Raw genomic sequence first — 27254 nt, 5'->3', positions numbered from 1 at the left:
TTCCAGAAATCTCAAAAATTATTTGAAAACTGTTTTAACTTAATTATGAATGCTGACGCTAAGGAACTGAAAACTTTTTCTCCAATAGTTGTTTATTGAATATTATAATCAACTAGTGCCTGGTGAGGTTCTTGAAATAATCGTGCATATATTTTAAAGCGATGTGATGATATTGAAAAGTGTCAAGTGTCTCAAATGTCAAGGTTGACTCTTTTAACAAACAATTTCCAAAATAACATCAAAACTAGTATTTGATTGATAGAATGAGACTAGACGATTGATAGATGATTTAATAACGTCCCACGGGTCTGCACTTCACGCTTAAGGAAGTGAAAGTGGATGATGATGGGATAATTAGTTGAATGAGGAAGTGGAAAAAGCTCGAGGAAATCCACGGACACGATGTTGTGTACCACAAACTCACATGATCTGAAATCGAACCATGGACCCGTTGCTCTAGAAGTGACCGCTTCACATTCTTGAAACTCATCCACCGTAAACCCAGGATATCTGAAAACATTTGAATCGTAAAGGGAATCTAATTTCATTTTTGAGATCTCTGCAAAACAAATACATTCGCGCAATTACTGTGGCAGTTTGTAGCCTCTACATAAAACGACAGTGAAACAATTTCAGGAATTTCATTATAACTGGGTCTCAAATCACACTGTGCATTTGCTGATACTATTAAATTAGGGTAAAATACGTAGAATTCATATTTCATTACTTTCAAAGAATGATATTTTGAGCAACCTCGTTTATATTCGTTACAAGATGGGGAGGAAGGAACAATTCACAGTTTTAAACAACAAAGGAAATTAATCAACATGCACGGCAGTGCATGGCAGCCAAGTGCCGCGAAGAAAATGAAAACTGGACTGCACTGCCGAAAGAATATCATACACGAACAAGAGCTTTGGGCAAAATCCCCGATTTCGAGGCTCTGTAAAAACGATTGTATTAAGGGTAGAAATATGAAGTTTAGAATTTAAGGAGATATCCGATAGATGTACTCATACTCCAAATCTCACATTCCTACCTTCAACCATATTCGAGAACTGGACCCCTAAATTATGCAGTTCTCAGGCTCACTGATTCACTGACTCACTCATCAAATTGATTAGGCATTTTCCAATGAGATAGAGACTTGAAACTTGGCATAAACATATCCTATAATGACTTGAGTATGAAAAAAGTCCGAAATGTGAGGAATGTTATGGATTTTTTTTTGGGGGGGGCGAAAAACTGTCCTTATCCAAGCAGAAATCATTTCACTCACTCACTCATCACATTGATTAGCTAGTTCGCAGTGAGATAGAGGACGTGGAACTATGCATAAAGGTAACTTATAATGATTTGTGTATGGAACAAGTACAAAATGTGAGGAATGTGTTACGAGATTTTTCTAGGGGTGGAAAACTGTCTTTAGCCAAGCAGAAATTATTTCACTCAATCTTTTTAAATCACATTGATTAGTTAGTTCTTCCCAATGAGATATACCATTATGATCTTGAAGCTTTGCTGGCGTCTACTAATAAAACCTACCCTGGCAGCAATCCCGAGAACATTGGATTAAGAGATATACCATTGTCTACCAATGAGATTTTGCTTGTCTACCAATAAAGAATCCACCTCTGAAATTTTGCCGTGCCTTTTTGTTACACCCTGTATATATATACATTGTTCGTATATATCATTGATTAAATTACACAAAAATACAAATGCTGAGCAAAGCAACGTTTATCATAAAATAATAAAATAATAATTGTGACAGTTTCGGATATCTAACATATCCTTCTTCAGACACTATCGAGAATAAATGAAAATGCATACGTATATATAGCCATTGTTATGACAAATTTTAAAATTCTTTAACAGATATATATTCATTGTTAAGAAATAAAATTTATTTTAATATATATATATATATATATATATATATATATATATATATATATATATATATATATATATATATATATATATAGTCATTGTTAAGAAAAAATTTAAATTCTTTTAACAGACATAACAAACAAACTAACTAACTCTGTGGCCTATGGAACCCGGAGGTTCAATGCCGCGTTCACAAAAGCTCTCCGCTGACTTCTATCCTTAGCTAACTGCATCCAGTTTCTACTTTGTATTCCTATCTCTGTGAGATCCATCTTAATATTGTCCTCCCATCTGCCCCTAGGTCTTCCTAATGGTCGTTTTCCGATTGGTCTTCCAGTCAAGACTATGAAAGCGTTTCTACTTTCTTCCATTCTAGCTACATGACCCGCCCACCTATGCCTCCTACACTTAACGACCCTAACAATGTTGGGCAAACCATATAACTTATGTAGTTCCTCGTTAAGAAGTTTCCGCCATTCCCCATTCCCGTTCCTCTTGGGTCCGAATATTTGTCTCAGGATCTTGTTCTCAAATACTTTCAGTATATGTTCTTCCCTCAGAGTAAGTGACCATGTTTCGCAGTCATAAACACAACAGGCATGATTATCGTTTTGTATATTTTAAGCTTCAAATTCCTCGACAGATTTCGCGACGACAAGAGATTTTGAACCGAATCGTAACACGAATTCCCTGCTTTTAGTCGACATTTAATTTCTCCGTGAATATGATTTTCGTCTGTTAATATCGATCCTAAATATTTGAAAGTATCCACTTTATCAAAAGTATTATTTAATATTTTAATGCATCCACAATTTGCTGTATTCTGGTCCCGATGCACTTCCATGTATTTAGTTTTCTCTGCATTTACTTCTAAACCCATGTCCCTGCAAGCGTTTAATAAGATATCTGCATTTCTTTCTATTGTTCTCCTATCGTCACCTATTAAATTTACATCATCAGCATATGCCATAACCTGGTGAATACCGTTCAACTCTAGGCCCTGGTTGCTATCTTTGATTTTCCTTATAGCGTATTCCAGAACAAAGTTAAATAATAATGGCGATAACGCATCTCCTTGTTTCAGGCCATTTTCGACGTGAAAGTTCATGGACAAAAATTTTCCTACCCGGACTTTACTTTGGGATTCATTTAAACATATCTTAATTAATCTCATTAGCTTTCTCGGTATTCCAAGTTCTGTAAGAACGTTGTATAATGCTTTTAACAGACATATATAACGGAAAGACGGTAAATTCTGAACGCTGTCACATTTATTATTTTATAATAAACGTTGGATTGCTCAGCATTTGTATTTTAATATACGTTATTGAATATAGCAAAGCTAGTATGAATCAGTTATATTTTTGATATAACGGGGAGGTGAGAACCGATGGAATGTGATGGTAGCGTTACACCAATATGATTTTATGTGCATTCTTTAAGAGAGGATACCTAGCTGATCGTCCTGAACGGTTTGTAACTCCCAAGGAATCCTCCTTCAATCTTGATGGTGCGAACATTTGTGATCACTGTGGCGCGCTATTTTTCATTAAGTGTTCATTGTACAAGTTAATGGTTTATTTTGAACATTTCGTTAATGTCAGCGATACCCATTTTGTAAGGTGTAACACATATATCCCATAGAAGGTTGATTTCTCACCTTCCGGACACGTCGCCTTCCTGATGTACACGGTGTGTCATTACCAGCTAATATTTTTCCTGTCATCATTGTTCACACTACACTTTCAAATGAGCCTTACTAGAGATTGCACTTGTGACCTCGCATTCAAGGGATTCCTTGTAAGGTGGATCTCACAGAAATAGGAGAACAAAGTACAAACTGGATCCAGTTGGCTAAAGTTATAAGTCAATGGAGAGCTTTTGTGAACGCGGGATTGAACCTCCAGATTCTATAGTCCTTAGAGTTAGTTAGGTAGTTTATGGGTTCATTAATCAGAGAATATAAAACTGAGGTAGAGAAATGGAAGATGTACACGTGTATGTACAGGGAACAATTGAGGATATTGCCAAATAATGAATACAGCAATGAATGAATAAATAAGCAATAGCCTACGTTCTAAAATGACGACAACGGAGATACGTAGACGACTTCGAAAGAATCAAGAAACTGTTTAATAACATAAGGTGGAGAATGCCTTCTTTCAAAGTTATACAGAGGTTGATTCAGTCATATTGAGCCACTGTTCCAGGCATGTGCTACACATCACAGTGAAATTACCTCGAGGTACGCAATAGTATCTTGTTAGTCTCGTGGTAGAACAGTGTTGTCGAGTGTAATATGATGCCACCGAAACAGAACAGATTGTTGGAGGGGTTCATTGTGGCTTTTTACGACGCTAAGTTCACGGTGTAGCGCATCATAGACATGTGCCAGGTGGGTAATTTTCGAGTAGATTATGCCACTTTGAATCAGAAATATGCGACATAGAATACTGGGCCCACCACATTGACATGGGCAGCTAGAGTCGTTTCGCGAATGGTTTTATGATTGTGGTCAGTTTCTCGTACATGTGCAAAGTGCCTATCTGAGAGGTAGAGCGAAACGTCAAAGTCAATACTTCGTACCACCAGATTCATACTCTGACTGATGTGTACCACCATAACATCCCAGTATCAGTACGGACAAGACGTGAACGAGGTTGAACTACACCAAGTTAAGGCATTCAGCGACACGACGAGAACATCACTGGAACTTTAACGTCGTATAGAACATCAAACTGAAAATTCGGCGCTTCCCTTCTCTGACATCCCTGTCAAAACTCCAGATGCCAGTACGACGGGCTATTGTGCTTTCGGACTCCTCAAGAATCGCCTGTGCCATCGTAAAGGCTGTTCCGTTTCCGACGTGTGGAAAGCCTTTAAATAGGAGTGGGATGCAATAAACATTTTCCAGCTGTAACGCAGTCTCCTTCAATGGAAACTTCGATGCCGTGGAACTGTCAGTAGAGGTGGTCTGCAGATCGAAGACAACCGGTGCTGGAAATATATTTTCTAGGTAAGAGGCACACTCAAATCTGGCTCAGTATAACTCAATCAACCTCTGTAGTAGTATGGCTTGGGCAATGATGAGTTAGTCAATTGTAATATTTTACATAATAGAATAGATATATATAAAAAGAATATTACTATTATTCTGATAGTAATAAGTATTCTGGTTACTATTAACACTTTGTGGTGGATAAACCTGTGTGCGTAGGGTTTCTCTTGGTTCTCTCGTTTTTCCACACTTCCTTCCTTCCAATATTTCGTTTATTCTCATCATCACCATCTATCTTAGCCTTAAAGTATTAGCGAAGTCCTACTTACTAGTATAGTGACTTGGCGCGTGTTTGTTGCACACAGGATTCCGAGAGCTCAACAATGTATGGCAAAATACAGTATCTCACGAGCTTGTCAAGTTAGAAAGATGAAATTCGGTGTATAATGTCCTCATTAAAAATAAGGATACATGTCCTAGTATGTTATGAAGATGTCCTTTTCAAGGAAGCTGGAGCAGTTTCTATACAAATGAATGAGTGTAACGATGTTTCGTAGCTAATTTCTTTTAGACCACTGCACCAAATTTGATGATTTTCGATATGCGAGTCAATGATTTATGCCCGTTTGGTATTTTCCCGTTTCGCCTTATGCCCTCAAAACATATTTTGACAGACAACCGATAAGGATGTTATTTGAAGTCGAAACGGGAATTCCCGTTTGGCTTTTTCCGTTTCGCCTTATAACATACGAAGGAATTTTCACTCCGTATCTGTAACAAAGAGGGATTTTATTTTAACCCTTTACTGTTTTTTGTTACCATATGGTTACAAAATAATCGAACTTGTCTAACGTGAACGCTAATTCAATATTCCGTTGTTGGTCATTGTTACCATATGGCTGCACCTTTCCGCTTCGTACGCTGACTCGTTCTGACAGCTTGTAGTGGGTTCGGGCAACTTTATGTGGGAAAGATGTGTTGTGTTTGTTAGTAGAAGCCAGAATTCACAGAGGGTGAAGAGGAAATATTCCTGGTTGTTAGGTAAGTAACAGTAATTTTGCTTTGTTGACTTCTAGTTGTTTATAAAGCCTAATTGAAAGATTTTAAATTTAATTTTATCAATTATATCAATTTATGAGTACGTTTAGGGTTGTTAAACCTTGCGTAACCATATGGTTACATTGTTCAATGAGGGAATAAAATTATATTATTTACTGAACTGTATTCTTCGCGATTTTATGTACAAGTGTATTTACTGAATTGTTTATATTCATACATGAAAGAAATGCTTTATGTGTCTTTACTCTGTGAAATTTTCCATATTACAGTTTGGTTCATCAATTTGTTTCATTAAGGTGTGTCCATTTTCATTTTCGGTTTTCGAAAATCTAGTGAACTGTGATCAGGGGCGTTGTCAGTAAAGGTTTTGTTGGTATTACACCATTTCTAATAATACTTTTATGTAGGATATCGTTAAATGTAAATGTGTTTTAGGTACAATTTGTGTACCCCTTTTTCTTTTACCCAGATCTATCCTGAACGCTGATCTATGAGAAATAAATTTATAGCTTACTGACTTATATTTTTTAGTTTGTTCATTTCAGAGTTCAGTTCGTCGTCGCTCAAAATGGATGGGGATGGTATCTCGGTCAATATGTTTTACGAAAAAGTCTTAAGGAGCAACAGCTGTCATATCCGATTCATCGCAGTTGCCTGACGTTGATTCGTCCGAATCCGATGAAGACCTAAGTTCCTCAAGATCAAGATTATGTACCTGACAGTGAGGTATGTTGAATCATTTAGCACCTATATATGTTTATGCATCTCGTAGAAGTATTCTGCTGTTGCAAATTTTCTTTGTGTTGCTGCTAAATTTTAGCATATATGCTTGATATTGAATATACATTTCAAAACTACTAGTAGAAAGAAAGTGAATAAAAACCCTTCCCTTTTTGTTTCCTACATTTTCACTATTCTCGTCCTTTGGCGAAATATCTATATCTTGCTACTGGTATTTTTAGTAAATTCTATGTAACATAATACACATTTAAATCACGTTCTTTGAATCCAGATATTCACCAAAATCTATTTCATGTTTGAAGGTTTTACTTCATAAAAAAAAACATCGAAAAATATCTGATTTAGAATAATTTTACCTTTGTTTCTTTTTTCAGAATAATAGCATTCCAAAAGGTCTTACATCTCTACCGTATGACATAACCGATTCTGATGCTGACTGAAGTTTCAAAGAAAAAATGCATGTTTAGTGCCTAGCCATTATCAAACGATAAAACAAACATACAGGGCCAGTGGATAAATCAAATATGCTAACTATAATTTATCGTACAATGAAAGCCAAACATTGGTACCTCAAAATCTTCGGCTACATCCTAGACTTGGCTGTAGTAAACAGCTGACTGATATGCAGGAGAGACCGTAAAATGGTTAGAGAATTACATATACGGTTGAAGGTATATCGTTCTGATATTACCTACGCACTTGCTACGTGTGGGAAACCAAAGAGAGGATGGTCCTCTGTAGAATCGACAATAGAACCGCAAGGAAAGACAGATCAACCACTGAAAACTTCGCCCGAGTGATGATACTACAACAGATAATATACCCCACTGGCCTATCCATACGTCTAAAGGAAGGTGCCGGTTTAGAAATATGGTACTAGTCGAATTACGTGCATGAAATGTGATGCAAGGTTGTCTTTTACTGAAATAAAAAAAAAAAAAACTGCTTTCTGGTATTCCATTCGCAGAAACTAACTATACTGCTCTAAAAATTTTATTATATGGTAAAGAAATATGTCCATAGGCACGACATTACAATGCAAGAAAACATCCAATACCATAACCATTATTTGTAATTTATTTAGTCCAAATAAATACACTGTCATTTTTATACTAACTTGCACGCAAGAAAGTCACCATCATTTCTTGACAAGTGGCTGTAAGTTGTAATTATATGCCCCAGATATTTGATAACATGACTATTTAGGAGTTGTAACACAAAAGTATTGTTTGTAATTGAACACGGTTTAAAATATATTCAGTATTTTGCAACTGGACTCTTATATCAATTTACTATCGTACTGCTCTAGTAGAAATGGTTTTTACATAACAAGCAGACCATATTGACCAATGTTACCATATGGTTACAACTATGAATACAGGCATATTGTACAATGTAACCATATGGTAACAATTCATAACTCGAAGAGTTTTGGCGGGAAAATTTTCAAAATCAGTAGAGATGATATAGAGTGCCTATATATCATCCTGTACAAGTTTGAGATTTTTTGGACAACTGTAAGTCATAGTGAACAGTAAAGGGTTAATTTCAACTGCACCCTCGCTTCTGTTTCAGACAAATTAAACCCAAATATATTTAATGATTTTTTTTTTTACATTTTACACAGAGTACAAAGAGTCCTAATTCCGTTACCTAACTTATCTTGATATGAGAAAACTTTGTGTAAAATGTAAACAAACCCTAAAATGTTGTTGATTGGATGGACGGAAGTTAGCCAATCACAGGCAAAGGGTACTGTAGCTATCCTTTTCTGTTCATATTTACTCTGTTCTCTCAAAGTGTCTGATGAAGCCAATTTGTTATGTGTTGAAACTGTTACACATAGGATATTGCTTTGTTCAGTAAATTAATTTTATTTCTAAGAACATGTAAAATAAGCAAGTATTAAAGTATTAACCACATATGTAGACTTATATATAAGTAAATAACAATTAAAACACAACGTATAATTTAAACTGTTATCCTACTTTATCAAGGTTCATTTCTTATCTCATTATCGTTTTTTGTATCTTATTTGAGGTAAATAGAAGCTTGCATGAGCAATTGCTTCAGTGTGTAATATACAGTATGTTTACAGAAAACGCAGGTAATCCGTCGAAACAGTAATAGAAGTATTATATACTTATTCTTATGTGTATTTCTGTATATTTGTTCTGCTAATATTCTATTAAAAGTCTTTACAGAACTTTTGACCAACATAGTCATAATATAACCATACCTATCACTCGCTTTGAATGAAAGTTTTACTAAACATTTTTTTAAGCACTGACGCAAATAATATATTACTCTGAATACTTACTTTGATTATACTATGTTCTATTCGTTCAAACTTTAACACTACTAGCCTTACAAATGTTTTGCAAAATGACCTAAATTTCCCTATCATAATTTGAAAATTCTCTTCTCTGATGTGTAAGGAAAAACGGGAAAAGGCCAAACGGAAATACACCGAGTCGACCATAGCCTTCCTTAGGTTTTTGTTACACTACGGGTATGGGGAGTGGGCAGAAGGTGAAATGGGAATATCGTCATCATAATCATCCCTGGTATTCTGCCATTATTGGCAGGTCACTTTCTGTAACTTAGAAGCTTCCATCCTCCACGGTCTTCTGCTAACCTCTTTGTCTTCAGGTACGATTTTTCTGTTTTTTTTTTATCGTCAATTAATTGTAGTCTCTTTCGCCCCTTCCTCTCTTTCCTGCTACCATATCCCCTAAAATGTCCCTCATTATACAGCTCATTTTCAGCCACTGTCCCAACCAGTTTATCTTTATCTTCTCAATAATATCTAAAATGATTTCCTTTCCCAGTATTTTAACACACTCACATTCGTTTTCTGCTCGACTTAGCTAATTTTCTCAATTTTCCACACCCTCATTTCGAAAGATTTCAGTCGTTTTTATTTTTAAATCATTTTTGCGTAATGTCCATATTTCTGACACGTACAATACAACACTCCACACGAAGTGTTTTATGAGTTTTTTTTTCTCAAATCCTTTTTTCGAGATTGCACGAAATAGTATTTTCTTCCTTCTAAAAACTCCTTTTGCAATTCTTATCCTTGCTTTTATTTCACCTTCGCACCTCATATCTTCACTAATAATACTACCCATGTTTCGAAAACTAGTCACTTATTGTATTTTCTCCTCTTCTACTTTTATCTTTGTCACCGACCCTTTCGTCTTTCTAACCTTTGTCTTTCTAACACTTATTTTCATCCCATATTCTCCACAACCATTCCTCAAGTTTTCTAACAACTCGTTGATATTCTCTTCAGATTGTTATGGAAAAATAATCGAAAAATAATTTATATTTTCTAATCGATAGTTTTTGCGGTCGCTGAGATGAATAGTGACCTACCCGATGGCGTTTGTATTCAAATTCACTTCCATCGGCTTAAGGTGTGAGGATTAGAGGTGGGAAGGGGTCGATAATCGATAATAATAATCGAAAATGAGCGTTGTTCATCTCAAAACCATTTTTTAATGTTACAGAGATGAATAATGATACTCCTGGCGTCGTTTAAGTCCAGGTTCAGTCCCATCAACATGGTAGTAAGAGGGGCTGAGGGTTCTGGAAATGGATGACATTACGAATTTCGATCATTACACTTCCATTTAAATATGCGTCTTAAGGAAAGAACGAGTTAAAATGCTTTCTATCAACATTTTCTCCCCTTGCGAAGAGCGGCTGTTTCAACCAGTAAAACTAGAAATACGCACATTTAAGAGCAACGTAACAACACTATAAACTAAGAATAATATAGCTGTAGTTCAATAATAAAGGCGTTCAAAGTGCTTTGATCTCATGACAATTAAAATCTCATAACAATTAATTGAAATAATTAATTGTTGTAATTGACAACGTTTTTTGGATTTAATGTGATTTGTGTCAGCAAAAGGAAAGAAAAAGTACAAAGTTATTGAAATATTAGTTTTGTGGTATAAAATGGTTTACATTCTATAGTGAACATTACTTTTGTGAATGTTCACTATAAATGGATCTCGCAGAGATAGGAATACAAAGCAGAAACTGGATCCAATTAGCTAAGGATAGAAGTCAGTGGAGGGCTTTTGTGAACGCGGCACTGACCCTCCGGGTTCCATAGGCCATAGAGTTAGTTAGTTTAGTTAGTTAGTGAACATTACTACTGATATTTGATGTGATTAATATGTTTTAGCTACCGTAGTGATGTTATGAATTAAACCACATAACATCCATAACAAAAATGAAACCACTATAAATATATTTTATTTTATTTATATATTTTATTTATATATTTTATTTATTTAGTTTTTGTTTGTAAGATAGTTTCAAGAACGCAAATAATTATTTTTGAAATTAAAAATAAAACGATAACGAAGAAGGATGACTTACCGTTAATTTTCTTACTACTTCTTAAATATTTTGATATTTGAGAGTATCATCTTTCCTTTTTCTTCGTCATAGGTCTTCTCATATTGCGAATTTTTGAAAAGCGCCTCATTCTCATATTTTGATCAAGATCGCACGAATTCTATCAATCGCAACTAGTTTTTTTTTTTTTTTTTTTTTGTCAAAAATTTGACTATGTCCAAACTCGAAATTTGATGGTCAATAACTTGAGAACAAAGGGTTTTCAGGGATCGCGATGAGTCAGTTGTAGAGCGCTTACCTTTGGTATGTGTGGGTCACTGATTTGATCCTAGCTCCTATCAAGCTCCTATCAAGTAAGCTTTGTCCTGAGCAAACACCATGTATGTGGGTTTTCTCGAGGCTCTCCCGTTTCCTCCCACTTTCTTCATGCATCCCACCATCATCATCTCCGTTAGTCTTGGTGTAAAGACGTGGGACGTTAAATAACAACAATAAAAGTTGACCACTTGACTGTATCTGAAATATTCGTAGATGTTGATAAGCTTCCTGTATATATAGTTTCTTGTACAGAAGTTTTCGTTCTGGATTTATTTGTCATCAAAGTTGAGGTTTTGAATTAGCAATAAGTAAATAAATATAAACCCTAACTTTGATAGACTATAACTCGGAAACCAAACAACTACATACCATAATATCTCATATGTGCACAGACCTCATCTCTCTCGATTACATTGTTAATTATGGTCAAACTCGGATGAGTTGTATAATTCATATTCTAGTGAAATTTCTTGATTTTGTTGAGTCTTAGTACCCGGGTATTTGAGGCGATCGCAAAGCGTATTTATTGCTAGTGCGTACTCTTGAAATACGCTGACCATGTATTTAAATGTAGATGGCTAACCATAAACGCGAAAGCAATCAACTCGCTGAGAAAACGTCAGCTCGAGCGTATTTGGTGCGGGTCGGAACAATAGACCGCCTGCTGTTTAAAGGATTTCAAAAGGAAGGAACAAAGGAAAGACGTGTTGCCAGGCAAAGGGAATGTATCAAGAAACAGCTACTTGGAAGATGGTTTGTGCAGAGTATTGGAACTTTACTATTACACACCTGGACCTGGCAAAAAGACCTGGAAACCCTGACTGGCTCACAGTATGATTTACACATCTGGTGAAAGTAAAATTACTGAATAGCCACTTTGACCGCGTTCGCTATAGGGGGTAACGCTTTCTCAAATAGCCTAAGACTAAATTCAGATTGGATGTCATGCACTATAATATGTCACACGCGTGTTAGTCTTTTCGAGGTTTTCACCACGCCAGGTATGATCAAGATTTAATGAGTTTCTTTGATAGCAAGAAATATATAATAGCCTGATTTTTTTATTATTTTTTTATTTTTTTTATTTTTTTATTTTTTTTTTTTTACCAAGCTAGCTGGGGTCGGCCTTTTAGATCGCTATCCTCCACCTGTTTCTATTTTGTGTCATATCCGCTACGACCTGCACTGCAGTATATCTTGCTTAACACAATCTCTCCACTTCTTTGGCTGGCCTCGAGTTAGTTTTCCGTTCAGTTCTATAGCATCCACTCGCAGGGCCGGTTCTAGACATTTCTTAAGTGTAAGCAAACAATATTTAGGCGCCTCCCACCTAAATAATAACATAAAAAGTAGAAAGTTATAATGGACAAAAATTCTTCAAATAATTGTCACAATCGCAAATTTCTTCAATATCTACAGTCTCCTTGTGAATATTAACGAAAAATTGCAAAATTATGACTAATTGACTGTGAATGAATACTGAACAAAGTTCCAATTTTAATAGTTAATATCATTTTTGTTGAATAAGCACGAGACACAACTAAGCTATATACTTAAGATGTATTTTGACAAGTACAATTGAAACATAAAAGTCGAAACATAATAAAATTTATAAGCTTTAAAACTAACATTGACACAGGGCCGATTTTGACAAAGAGATATGCTCATGTGCTTCACTTAAAGCATATTTACATAGTATTTTCTAGTGATACGATTATGATAACTAGCTTCATTTATCATTTTCCTGTTACTGAAAAGTTCATGTTATAAAGACGCTTTTATGCCTTTCAATTTGCCAAAATATCTCATTATTGCATCCGTATCCATTTCCTAAATATTTTAAAATTCAATTGCTTACTTTTTCACTTCAGAATTGCTTTTACCTTACAATGTTTCTTCAATCATTCACGTTTCAAGCAAGTATTACATCAAATTGTCTTATCTGGCCTTTGTGTTAATGTTGGTACTGGTTGTGCAGCCAATTCCACCCCGATTTAACACGTTGACTGCCACGCGTAATTTCGGATTATGGGTGGGTTCAGGCCAAACGTTCATTTTTTTTACTTTTTAACTTTTGTGACATTTTTAATTTGATCTTTCAGTTTTTAATGGTTTCAGTGTTGTTTTTGATGTTTTTAGATGTTTTCAGCCGTGTATACTTTAGTATACACATGGCCTGGGACGGTTCATAGTCCTTTCCAAGCCACGTGTATACTAAAGTATACACGGATAATATATTGTTCCGTTCACTCTTATTTAACGTTATAATTGTGTCTTTACCATGATACAATGTATAATATAGTTTTCATGGGTAGGTTGCTTTTTATACTATCTTTTTGTTGCTGGCATAATATATTGTTCAAAGGAATATTACTAATCTTGTTTCCCACAGTAATTCAATAATGACTTTTCTGTCACTTGCTACAGCCCCAAAAAACGTATAATGCAAGGCCATTTGATTATATATATATATTCATTGAAGACTTCCCTATATTGTAGTCGACAATGTATTGAGCTTTTGCTTTACCTTCACCTCTCCTGTTTGTTTGGATGCAGACAGTTGTGCAGTGCTTTGTTGAAGCCATCAATACTTCCCCCATGTCTTTCCACTTGCTCATTTACCTGCTCATTCGCCTATTGTTCCAGAGAAATCTCTTAGTATAAAAGATTTTAGAGAAGAAATTATCCTGTCGTTAGCAACCCTAAGCAACCAACCCCAACCTCAAGAAACAACCCCAACGGCAAAAAAAGGAGAACTCTCACTATTTGGTTGACAGAAAGTTCTGGGAAAAATCCAAAAAGGGGCGATGTGTTTTGTGTTTAAAAATTATGGAAGAAGTGGTCAGCTAATAAATGGCAAACTGAAACGTGCACCTCAAATTGTGACCTATTGTGACATCCGCCCTAAGAGTCCATATATGTGTAGAGACTGCTTCAGTGAGATTCATTAGATTTGTCATATTTCCTTCTAATAACAGGAATTAGATATTAGAAGGAAATCATATTAGATATTAGTGATTAGTGATCATATCAGATATTAGATATGAGAAGGAAATCACTAATTCATATTTCTTTCTAATTACAATTCAGGAAAGCTTTAATCGTTTGACATTTATCAGATTTAGGTGCGTTTTCTCCATGTATTACAATTTAGGAAACAATGTTTTTATGTACTGTAGTGCAAAAATACATTATATACATTGTTCAAACAAAATGTAAAAAGAAAACAGCATACCTATATATTTATAAGTTAGTTTTGCTTGCTGTTTTTTGTTTTTAAATGATACATATAGATATTGTACCAACAAGCAGGTTTCAATATAAAAGAAAATTCTGTACTAGATTCAAAACTTGATCCCTCTTCCCCAGAAAACAAATTCCATAAACTGACAGGAAAATAAAAGACACTCAGGTCACATGTGATATCACCCCTAAAGGCAAAGTAGGATGGTCAATAGTTAAGAACACACATGACCAAGAAGGAAACCTAGTGTGTGTATACTTAAGTATACACGTGGCCTGTACTTACCTACGCCGTGTGTATACTTAAGTATACACGTGGCAGTGAACGTGGAAATTTACGGAAACTTGCTCTTTAATATTGACTTGATATTTTGTCTTGGAAATTTCGTTAGAATTGCTTTCTCTCTCTTACCGTTCTTTTAAAATCGAAAAACTTACTTCTGCCTATATACTCTAATGTTAAATTCAACATGCAATAATTTTCGAAAGCGTTGACTCAGTTTGATAATTAAGGTCTCTTTTTTCGTCAGTACGGAAAGCTACGTTGATTAGTCGATGTCAATTTTCTGTAGAGCTGTAGGGGGTTTTCAATAGAAAATGGAAATGGCTTTTTGTCCAGAAGTCGAAACAAACTTTTTAGAGCCTTCGCTTGCTTCTGATCTTCTTTCACGTTTCGCAAATTTCTTTTCGATAAAATGCTCATTTTTTTTCAATCGTTGACCAATATTATTACATGAAATACAGAGTACTACTGGAAACAGAAAACACACATCACTATAAATAAATAAAAAGAAAACAAAACGACTCAGGATAGAAACGAAAATGCTGATGAGTGACAAATTCACTAATATACATTAACAAAGTAAGGATTAAGCAGTGAGCAGCGATTGTAATTCATTTGTACTGTCTGGCTCAGTGGTAGAGCATTCAATTCTGGTGCTTGGGGTCCCGGGTTCGATCCCAGCCCCCGCCAAGTGAACTTTGTGGTGGACAGACACCGTGTGCGTGGGTTTTCTCGGGGTTCTCCCATTTCCTCCCACTTTCTTCATTCCACCATTTCATTCATTACTCATCATCACTGTCTCCTTTAGCCTAACCGGCATAATCGTGGGACGTAAAACTCGAAGATTTTTCATTTGTACTGTCCGTCCTTTTTTTCTTATTATTTGCCAACTTCCTCCATGGATTAATGGACAACAAAAGCCAAGTCGGTTGAACTTCAATAATGTGCATTTCATTTACGTTGAAATTTTCAACCCTTAACTGGGGCAGTGGCGTAGGGAAGGGGGGCCCGGAGGAGCCGCCCCCCCCAAAGAGGTCCGACAATGTACTTTGGTACTTTGATGTTTGTAATTTTTTATATATTTTTATATTTATATATTTTTTGTTTGTAATTTTTCTATATGTACCTATAACAGCACTTGCCCCCCCCCAAACACACATCCTGGCTACGCTACTGAACTGGGGTCCTTGAACCGAAGCACTATACAGGGACACTGTTTATGACAAGGCGGAGCACCTTTGAAGATATTTCTTTCTACTGTGACAATGCCACCAAATCCATAAGCAACACGTGCTATTGACTTCTTTTTGTTTGTTGACCCATTCCCATTTCAAAGAAATATTTGGCAATGATATTCTGTAGCAAGGTTGCGGAAGGGTTGTTGGGAAAGGCATGAAGAATCTGTTATATTTGTATTTTGTGCATACGGTATGGCGGGATTGTGGAAAGAATGCTGCTCTCGTACTCTCGTAGTGCTTAATATAACATGTATTAAAAAGCTAAATTCCCCTACATTTTATTTCATAATCGTAAAATTTCCTTTTTTTCTCCTTTTTAAACAAAACTTTGTTAACTCTCCCTGCGCCGCTGAAATTTTCCTCAAACTAGCATCACTTGTGAGTGTGGCATTGTCGCCAATAAAGATGTGTTTTACAGCCAACCACACAAAGATTTGACTTTATGGCCCTTTTGATGTATGTATTTTACTATATGTCAGTCCGAGTCCGTACAAGGTTTATTTGAGGCTATTTGGAAAATGTTTCATTATAACATTTTCTCTAATAAATATTCACATTTAAAATACAAAATTCATTTTCCAGTTTGGCGCCCTCTCCATCGAGCGCTTCCTGCGAGCGCGTAGTTCGCAGAATTATAGATCCGGCCCTGTCCACTCGGTAAGTTATATATTCCAAAGGCCTTCTTCTTACATGTTTAATCAATATCAGTCTACTTTCTTTCAGTTGTCCTACTACTAGTCTTATCTTTACTGTTCCCCAGATCACTTCATTCTTAATGTTGTCCTCCCGCGTCACTACACATATCCACCTCAGCATCTTCATATCCGTCACATGCAACTTCTGTTTCTCTCTCTTCCTCGTCGTCCAACATTCAGTTCTGTATAATCCTTCCAGAAAGTTTAAACTCAGGGAAGCGGTGACTCAGTGGTAGAGCGTTCACTTCTGGTGCATGGGGTCCGTGGTTAGATCACAGCTCGCGCCAAGTAGGCTTTGGGGAGGACAAACACCATAGGTGTGGGTTTTCTCGGTGTTCTTCTGTTTCCTCCCACTTTCTTCATTCAACCATTTCACTCATTTTTCATCATCACCGTCTCCTTTAGCTTAACCTGCATTAACGTGGGACGTAAAACTTAAAGATTGCATTTCAAAGTATAAGCTCAACTTTCATGGCCAATAACTCAGGAACCAAACATTTTCACACCGTAATAATTCCAACATGTGCAAATTCCATCAAAGTCTACTGTCACGTCAATATTGGTCAGTATCGGATGAGTTTCACTGATCAGCTACGATCTTTGTATGTCATTTGTTTAATGAACAATAAGTGAAGAAGAGAAATAGAGCAATGCACTAGAAGACAGCACTGTGAATCCTTGGAATGATGAATTCAGATAAACTACTGAAACAAATAAATTCTTTTAAAGGTATTATTTATAGAAACTTCTGTCAAAGAGTATATGTTATCAAATGAACTGCACTTAATATTTAGGCGTCTCATAAACAAATACAGGAGTTTGCCTAGCTGAGGGCTCCGCCCCCAGACCTCCGAGTTTCCTTTGCCTACAACCTCATACCACTTAAACCCATAATTCTACCAAATTTCAATTTTCTTTTTTGTATTTCAACCATCTAAAAGATAAGTTTTTGTATCCCAAGGAAACACCCTTTTAAATAACATGGGAACTTCTTCATCCTCCCTTTACACCTTTTACAAATTAAAAAATATTTACTTTTGGCAATTTTCCTGTAAGTTAGACCCAGAAGGTCACAATCATGCCAAATTTCATCATTCTAATCCCGCCGGAAGTGCCTAAACATTTTGGGGTGTAGAAAACGTTCCATATAAATAACATGGGAAAGATTTTTCAGTTGCCCCTAAGACCAATCAAAAGTTGGAAATTTCTATTTTTACTGATTTATTTAGGTAACACAAACAAAAGCGTACATTCAAACCAAACTTCAAGTTTTCATTCAAATTCTAAGTACTTAAAACATTATATGTTATGTCAAAAAACGCCCATTTAAACTACACTGGGAATTTCTTCATCGTTCTTTTAGACCCCCTAAATTTAAAAATATTCGCCTTTGGCAATTTTCCTGTGGGCTGGTCCTGAAAAGCTACAACCATGTCAAATTTCAACTTTCCACGTCAACCGGAAGCACCTCTTTATTTTATGTCAGTTCATATATCTATCTATGTATCTATCTATATGTATTTATGTATATATGTATTATACTGTATAATGGATAGGTACAGAAGTGTATGCGTATTGGTACTTATTTTAAAGTTTTTAGTATGTGTTTTCTTTTTTTTTTAAAAAAAAAAAGCTGTGTAAAACAGGCATTAGTTGATTTGTTGATGACTAATTTTCTTCTTATTAAATTCATGTTTATTTCAGGAGACGCAGAACTTTGTTTCCCAACAAGCGGTGTGCATGTAAGCGCTATCGAAAGGTAAGTACACATGTTCTCATAAATAGGTAAAACTTAAAGACAGGGAAAGCTAGGAGTTCAGATTACGGGAAGGGGCAAACCCCCTTCAGCTAGGCCAAGTCACTAAACACAAAATGTTGCAAGTTCTAGAAAATTGGGTTCTGCAATAGAATATTTAGAAAATACCAAATCCTTTAAGAGGACTAACTTTCTGGTGCACACTATTATGTCATATTTAGATTATTTACGGAATTTACCGTCCTTATATATATATATATATATATATATATATATATATATATATATCGCCAATGGTACATTAGGGTAAGATCGACAATTTAAGGGAGAATTCGAAACATAGCAATAGTTCGAATTTAACTGCTTTTACACCAGGAAATCGAACTCAGGATTCAGTGCACCAAAGACTCGGCATGTGCTAAATACTAGACCAGCAAAGGGAGAGGGGGCTCTCGTGTTTCAAGTAGGAACTATTAGATCAGTGGCTCACTGATTGAGAAACCAACGGTGAAACGAAAAGTCTCTTGTTGAATCTAAAACTATGTGAACTTGTGGTGAACATGGTTTGGTGATCGATGAGAGACATGCAAAATGAAGTTGAAATTAAAATAAAAATAATTGATGTTTATTGACATTTGTTGCTATTTTAATACACATCAGTAAGAATTTTAGATGCAGGAGACTCGGATTCTATTCCTAGTGCGAGCTCATATGGTTCGAATTTTACGTTAAGTTGTAGGTTCATGTATCATATAGTATCGGTACTGAAAAGGGTTTAAACTCCAATCACACAGCAATAACCAATTCTAATAATAGGCAGAGCTCCTCCATGGCTATGCGATTAGCGTACGCGCCTTTGGCGTGGGAGGCTCGGGTTCGATTCCTGGAGGGAGCTTGTGTGGTTCGGAGTCCACGTTAATCAGTAGGTCCATGTCTCATATAGCCTCGCTGCTGAACGGGACGTTAAAATCAACTCAACCCAACTCTAATAATAGGCAAATCTTAATAATAAGCAATTATGCTAATAGATTCAGCTTCTTTCGCTATCGCTTACTTGCCTGAAGCTACTGGATGTCACTTCCTTTGCTATTGATTGCGTGGCTGAAGCTAATAAATGTCGTTTCCTTCGCTATCGCTTGCCCGCCTGAAGCTAGCACATGTCGCTTCCTTCGCTATCGCTTGCCTGCTTGAAGCTAATAGATGTTGTTTCCTTCGCTATCGCTTGCCTGCCTGAAGCTAATGGATGTAGCTTCCTTCGCTATGGCTTGTCTGCTTGAAGCTAATGGATGTCGCTTCCTTCGCTATCGCTTGTCTGGCTGAAGCTAATGGATTTCGCTTCCTTCGCTATCGCTTCCCTGCCTGAAGCTAATTGATATCGCTTCCTTCGCTATCTCTTGCCTGCCTGAAGCCATTAAATGTCACTTCGTTCGTTTTCACTTGCTTGCCTGGAGCTATTAGGTGTCAGTGCGTTTTTTTTTTTTGCTTCTATATAAAAAATTCTTGAATAATTCCATAAATATAGAAGATGGAACTTTGGGTGATTGGTAGGCAAACTAAGTAAAAATATTAAACAGTTTGAGTTTTGATTAAACCTATGTTTCACGCTGGAGCAAGGGCTCGGACGGAACCACTAATTATTGTACTATCAAGTGTTACGCATCGTTGTAATTAAGAATATTGAGATGATACTCACAAGGGAACATTCCGATATGGTGAATTCAGTTGCTGAAAATGATTGCTAGCACTGGATTTAGCACCAAAAGAAACAGAGAGAAAGAGGGTGTTTAGTGGCAGACTGTATACAGAGTGGGAAATTAACGAGGGCGAATTGCGAAGGTAGAACGTAGAAGATGTCTAGAAATGCCATGTTAATTTTGAAACGAATAGAGCGATAGAGATCAGATTTTGGAAATGAGGAATGCATGTGGAGCTCCACTGAATAGGCGTAATGTGAATCATAGATGACACCACCATGCTTTATTTAGCGCAAGAAGAATATACGGGAAAGAGGTCATATGACATATGGCTCTTGACGCACACCGTCTACTGAAACAATAGTGGCCAATACAGTTTGAGACCTCTGTAACAGGAGGTGTTCCAAGCTATTGCAATGTAGCAATACAGTCGTAAAGATGATGTAAATGAGGAACAACCACAAACGTGAATGAGGTCACTTTCGAGCCAACAAAAGTTCCAATCCACCCAATATTCGTTGACATTCTGGTAAAGGTGCAAATATGACCAAGAACAGCCTGCAAGTGTTCATGGCTGAAGTTTCTGGCTTTCTATAGAGCAGAGAAAACTGCTGCTCCTCGTTTGTTTATGCAGAACCAACCAAGATGAAGAGTTGGTGCAGAAACCGGAGAATGTTGAACTTACCCGACTCCTCATCTCTGATAGTTGCATGTCACTCATACAACCGTTTTATGTGTTCTTCCGACCGCATAAGAATTTCGTAAAATTATAACAGGCATCATTTTTATTTCATCTGACTTTAAAATATGACAACGGGACAACTTCACTAACTTGCAATCACTCACTCACTTCCAGTTTACAACACCAAGGTTCCAAGTTATGATTAGACATGCATTCTACAAAACTGGATATTTGCGAACAGTACTTGGCGCACTCATGACACTTGTCGACTACTGCTTCAGTTTCAATACCGGCGACAGCTGTGGCGAGCCCGATTTTCTATCTTTATGGTTTTTCAAATGTGTCCACTGTTGTCTCCATTTTTCTACCAACCACACAATAATTCTTAAGGTTCATAACAGTTGCAATTAAACAGAGGTCTCGAACTGTATTGGACACTATTGTTTCAGTAGACGGTGTGCGTCAAGAGCCATATGTCATATGACCTCTTTCCCGTATATTCTTCTTGCGCTAAATAAAATATGGCGGCTTTTCAGGTGTCCCTTATGATTCGCATTGCACCTATTCAGTGGAGCTCTACATGCATTCCTTATATCCAAAATTTGATCTCAAATCACTCCACTCGTTTCAAAATTAACATGGCATTTCTAGACATTTTCTACGTTCTATCTTCGCACTTTGCCCTCACTTATCTCTCACCCTGTATACGATCTGCCACTAAACATCCTCTTTCTCGCTGTTTCTTTTGGTGCTAAATCCAGTGATAGCAATCATTTTCAGCAATTGAATTCACCAAATCGGAATGTTCCCTTGTCAATTTATAAAGATTATTTGTTATTTCACTCAAGAACAATATAAAAATGAGAATTTTTGGGGATATCCTAGGAAAGTAACACTCTCTAACCACGTAACAGAAAAAAAGTAATACAACATATCTCAGTATTGTACGAGTGCTGCAGTATCTATGAATTATATTTACAGAACATAACATTGTCACAGTATACTAAAAAAAAAAAAAAAAAATACAGGTAGAGATTTTTATATCAGTCATAGACAAAATTATATGCCTGTATATGCAAATGGTTGACAGGGGCATTTTACACTGTATGTAGGAGAAATAACTCAAATAAAGGGGACACACTTTAGCAAAGGATTGCAATAAAGGTAGAGTCAGTAACTCTGAGGTGTCAGGGTGATTTGAAATTTTAAACCGTAGTATAGATTTTATGAAAAAGTAACAATAAATCAACTTATTCATACAATGTAAAGCCAAGATGCAACACAACGAAAGTGCTGTCTGAAGTCCAGTTTACATTCTTTCATTCAAAATATATATATATATATATATATATATATATATATATATATATATATATATATATATATATATATAATTAAATCAATTTTTGAAAACTGATAATTTCTAAAATAATATTGATTGAAATTAATTCTTGAAGCATTAATTTTTTTATACAACATCAGTAATTGTCAGTATTTTCTTTTTTAAAAAAGATAAACCTATTTTTAAACCAAATAAACAAAAAAAATCTATATATACCTTCTGATTGTCCTTATAACATGCTCAATATCATTCAATAAAGTAAGATAAAATAACCATTTATGATCTCGTCGAACATAATTCAAGTTTCTATTTACAAAATATCACTAATTCGTTTGCGTGGTTTTTTTTTTTTTTTTTTTTTTTTTTGAACACTTAATTTAGTACACACGAATAACACTACACTTTCTTTCGAATTAGTATTATTTACATACGATAAACTTATTATGTCAGAAACTTTAGAATATTTTAAACCAATATTGAACATGTTTGCCCAGGTCTACCTTTTCTATGATCTGATGAGCAAATTAAAGTACATTCTCTAGGTGGCTAAACATAGAAATTAGTTTGATATCAGAAGACATAGTACCATAGCATATGCCAGTTACGCTCAAGGTCAGCTGACTATAGGAACTTCTGATCGAGCCAAGATCAAGTATTATGACGATCTAGCTACTAACAAATAAATGCATATTTTAACAAATGAACGAGGCGGAAGAAAGACGCAGATAAATGTGGGCAATATACGACTAGCCACGAGTTCAAGAAAAAAATACGGGATCTGCTATGGATGATGTTGTTTGTCTCCTGCCATAGCCTTTTTCAAAATTACTTTCTCTGTCTGCTCCTTATGTCTGTTCATCTGGTTTACTAAGAATGGAACAAGGAATGACGTCACAGAGCGTTTTCAGCTGGAAATTAGTGTGTTACTGCATCTGCCGTTGGTGCATGTGATTTATGGTTTACGAGGGCATTTCCAAAAGTTTCCGGTCTGACAGTGATATATCGCGCCACTGGTGATAATACCTTCATGGTATATAGCGCCTTCTATGAAATACATAATGTATCAATTACAACTGTCTAACTACATCAGTTCGTTGAAGGCAGTGGCTTGAATTAGCCGTGTCGGAATAACACAGGTAGTCAGTTGAAACTGTTACATTATTTCTTTCATGAATGATAGTATATGCCATAAACGGTTTATTACAACTGACACGATTTTTCAGCATCAAGCCAGAAATTTTTGTAAGCGTCCTCGTAGTTCTGGTGGATGTACAATTTTCGTGTCCACCAAGTATTATGAGATAATTAACAAATTGCACGAATTAAAACGTAGGTGAACACAGATAACTTGACTAACAAGCGGCTAAAGGTGGAAAACACCATTTCTGAGTTACCGTTACGAGCGCCATCTAATAAGTATCGCTTGCGAAATATCACGTATATTTTTATAGTACCTATTGTAAGCTTCATACTCTCGACTCTCAGCTTCTTAGAAACTAGGATTTATATCGACGACGAAGGTCAGTGATCATACTGAAACAGGAGGCGTGTGTTGGATGAGTCCTGATAAAAAGGATGAAAGCCTATTTCCTTTGTTCCGTACCGTACATCTTGTACTTGCAACGAACATTCTTTCTTTTGACGAAGCATTGTTTTCTTTTTACTTTTTTTAGTGTCTTACCGTAAATAATGGAAGCAAATTTCAACGGTCGATTTCATTCTTCTTTCTTTCTCGGATCAACAAATTTGAAGCTGGAGCCCTGAGAGTGTTCATTTTCTGCCCGTAAACAGGATACACGTTGAAAATACTTTTAAAATATCTTTGCTCTGAAAATCATATTAAATTTGAGCTATAGTCAGTAATTGCAGCTTCCTCTTTTTAACGTTTCTCTCGTTTTAAAAATATGGACCTCTTCCTTTGTAGAATTCTTTCATGAATATCCGCCGTAACTAAGTACCTTTTTTCTCCTTTGTGTAAGAAACAAAATGAAACTTCCAGAGAAAAGCTTCATTTAAAAAAAAGAAGATAAAATACAATTCACCTCCGGGTGCGAGTATAGAAATTGCAACGTCGAAGTTACGACTCTACACATTCTAACTTGACAATATAGTAAGCCATTGTAAAAAGTTATTGCACTTATATTATCCCTAGTGTTTAAAAAGAAAGTTAGAGAGAGAAATTTACGATTCTCTTGTAAGTAATTTCACTATTTATTACAAAAGAAAGTGTTCGTTGCATAGTAAGAATTTAGCAATGTAACACTACTGTAGTTTATTCTGGGAAAAAGCGACAATGATTTTTTTGGAGGAAAAATAAATATAACTAACTCTATGGCCTATGGAACCCGGAGGTTCAATATCGCGGTCACAAAAGCTGTCCATTGACTTCTGTCCTTAGTCAACTGGATCGAGTTTCTACTTTGTATTCCTATCTCTGCAAGATCCATCTTAATATTGTCTTCCCATCTGGGCCTAGGTCTTCCTAATGCTCTTTTCACGATTGGATTCCCAGTTGAAACTTTGAAAGCCCTCGTACTTTCTCTCATGACCTGCCCACCTAATATTCGTAGACTATGACCCTAACAATGCTTGATAAACCGTATAAACGATGCAGTCGATGCAGTTCCTCATTATGAACGATGAAGTTTAGAATTATATATATATATATATATATATATATATATATATATATATATATATATATATATATATATATATATATATATATATATATATATAGTATGTAATATACTGAGTAAAACAAAAATACCTGATCTCTTTACCACGAATTTATGTTACTATTGTATATCTGAAGAATTTTACACCTAAAAACAAAAACGAATAACAAATGATTGTTCTTAAATACGTATGCTAAGAAAAGTAAAAGGAATTCAAATATTTTACCCGGAATATAGTACCACATAAATCCCTTAAGTTAAGAAGATGAAACTCGGCACATGAACTACTCGTTTTAAGTAAGTAGGTATGTTACCAAGCATTTTCCAAAATTCCGGTTTTAAAGGTGGGAAGGTGCAATTCCTAGATTTCTAGAATCATTTCAAACGGATAAGCCGTTTAACGCGATGCAATTACAAAGAACAGACAGCATACGTATATGCCAATGTAACGAAACAATATAAAAAAATAATTCATTTTCCCACCTTTGAAAAAGGAATTTTGAAAAGTGCTAAACAAAGTTTCCGCTTATGTGTAATGTTGAGTTTATATTTCGAGTTTCAACTCCCTAACTTCAGGCATTTATGTAGTATTCTAATCTGGGCAAAACATTTGAATCTCATTTACCTTCCTTAGCACATTCTAATGTTTGTGTGAGTAAAGACAATGACAGTCCGGAATTCTAGCCATTCACTTAATTTATTTTATTAAAAAAATGTTACAAAATAGTCTTTGTATCTATAAAGTGAATATCTTAAAATCTTCCTTATGACCAGTGATGCGGAGGAAGGAATTTTATTTTATATGGAACCCTTTCGCTTAAAGCAGGCTTCACGGTATCTTGCAACGACTTCAGGATACGGCACTTTTCGGTAACATTCTTAGCTCATGACAGCCTCTAGAGATTTTAGGCAAGGTATTATTCCTTTGTCCAAGGCGACTTCCGGAACAGCTGTAGGGTAAGTGATCAGTGGTCAACTGATACTTCTGTCCTATTCGGGTCCATTTTTATAGGCCACTTGTCGGTGAATCGTTCCTTTTCGGTTCCCGTCGTGCTGGCTTCGTGTCTTCCTGGTTTTATGTGTATTGTCTGCTGTACTAATGCGTGTAAACAGTAGCACGTGTTGCTTGAATAGCATGCGCTTTCATTGAAAGATAGGGATCCTTACAATATGTTTTTCAAAACATTCATTTTTCAAAAATCACTACTCTCGTTTAAGAGTAAAATTCTTCAGACACAGTAAGATAGGATTCGTGGTAAAGAGATAAAGTATTTTTGTTTTAAGCAGTATATTACATATCGCAGACACTGCTTTTTTCAAACTATCTTGTCACTTTTTCCCAAAATAAATTGCAGTATTGTCTTACTATTAAATTCTTAATATGCAGCGATGTCTACATATAAATAATATATGGCGTCACTTTTACTTCCAATACTTTTGTCGTGAATTCTGTCCCTTAGCGTTGTTGCATTAATTAACTGCTAAGAGATGTCTTTGTTGTTACAGTAGAGAGTCGATTATCCGAAGTAATTGGGGGACATGGGTGTTCGGAAAACTGGTTTGTTCGGATAATCGAACTGTACTGTACTGTACTGTACTGTACTGTACTGTACTGTACTTCTACAGCCAGTGCCAAACCGACAGAAGTGTGCTGATTGTTGAAGCACAGCGACTGGCGGCTTGGCCGGTCAGCAGCGCCTTATGAAGGCCCCATTAGAAGCAATGTTCCGCCAGCGGTGGCTCAGTGCGGCGACTACTGTGGGAAACTTGGTTTGGGAGTGAGGGGGATGATGGACGGTAGGGTGGGAGAGTAACAGGTGCGAGCGAGTACACAGTTCGGTTAAGCGGTCGTTCGGTTGACCGACGTTCGGATAATCGACGCTCTACTGTATTTATATCTAGTTAATCTTCTAATGTGAATTGCTGGGGCGTGTAATCCAGCTCTCTTGAAGGCGAAATTGTGTGGTGGGGAAAGGCGTCTATGATGGTTCATTTTGCGTAATGATCCGTGCACCCGTCCACTACATCTGACAGAAGCTCTGGTCCTGATTCCAAATCCAAATTAATATTTGACCCTCTCTTTCAATCTCGGTGTTGCAAACAGATATAAACACAAAAACATAAACTCTAATTCGACTTGCGCTATTCTTTCGTGGTCTAGCACTACGTTCTTAATTTAAATAAAACCTAGGGTTAGGGTTAGAATTTAGATTTTGTCATTGCGGCAATTATTATAGGATTTTATTGCACGTGATAT

General features: G+C 36.0%; 1 protein-coding gene across 1 annotated transcript in view; it reads left to right on the top strand.

Moving 5' to 3' along the window:
• Window positions 1–27254, top strand: part of LOC145687967 (uncharacterized) — a 1078260-nt gene that overhangs the window by 253831 nt on the left and 797175 nt on the right. The window contains exon 3 of the mRNA XM_081761576.1: window positions 18550–18604. The gene's annotated coding sequence lies outside the window, so the exon portion shown is untranslated. The remainder of the gene's footprint in view (window positions 1–18549; window positions 18605–27254) is intronic.

Source organism: Thermobia domestica, chromosome 6, assembly GCF_964235325.1.
Source record: "Thermobia domestica chromosome 6, izTheDome1.hap1.1, whole genome shotgun sequence".
Lineage (NCBI taxonomy): Eukaryota > Metazoa > Arthropoda > Insecta > Zygentoma > Lepismatidae > Thermobia > Thermobia domestica.
This window is presented reverse-complemented; position numbering and strand designations above follow the sequence as displayed.